Raw genomic sequence first — 402 nt, forward strand, 5'->3', positions numbered from 1 at the left:
ACAAAACCCCCAAATCTCAACCCCCTCCAGCTTAACTGTGACCCCCAAACTGACCCCAAAGTGCTCTGACCCCCTGGAAGCAAACCAAAATGAGCCTGGGCCCCCAAAACTGACCCCAAAGTGCCCTGACCCCACAGAACCCACCCAGACCCCACAGGACCCCCAAATCCCAACCCCCTCCAGCCTCACCATGACCACCGAGAGCCCCTTCAGGGTGAGCCCCCAAACTGAGCCTGGCACCCCAAAACTGACCCCAAACCCCCCAAAACTGACCCCAAAGTGCCCAGACCCCACAGAACCCCCAAATCCCAGAGAACCCCCCATTCCACACCACAAAGATCCCCTTCAAGGGGAGTCCCCAAAACACCCCCAGGGTCCCCCAAACCGACCCCAACCCACCCC

The 402-nt window shown here is 60.2% G+C and overlaps 1 long non-coding RNA gene across 1 annotated transcript in view; it reads left to right on the forward strand.

Moving 5' to 3' along the window:
* Positions 1 to 146: 146 nt before the first annotated feature.
* The window catches only part of LOC113942406, a 1,544-nt gene continuing 1,288 nt past the window's right edge, over positions 147 to 402 (forward strand). The window contains exon 1 of the long non-coding RNA XR_003525911.1: positions 147 to 214. This is a non-coding gene — a long non-coding RNA (uncharacterized LOC113942406). The remainder of the gene's footprint in view (positions 215 to 402) is intronic.

This window comes from Corapipo altera, unplaced genomic scaffold, assembly GCF_003945725.1.
Source record: "Corapipo altera isolate COAL_440 unplaced genomic scaffold, ASM394572v1 57953, whole genome shotgun sequence".
NCBI classification, from domain to species: Eukaryota; Metazoa; Chordata; class Aves; order Passeriformes; family Pipridae; genus Corapipo; species Corapipo altera.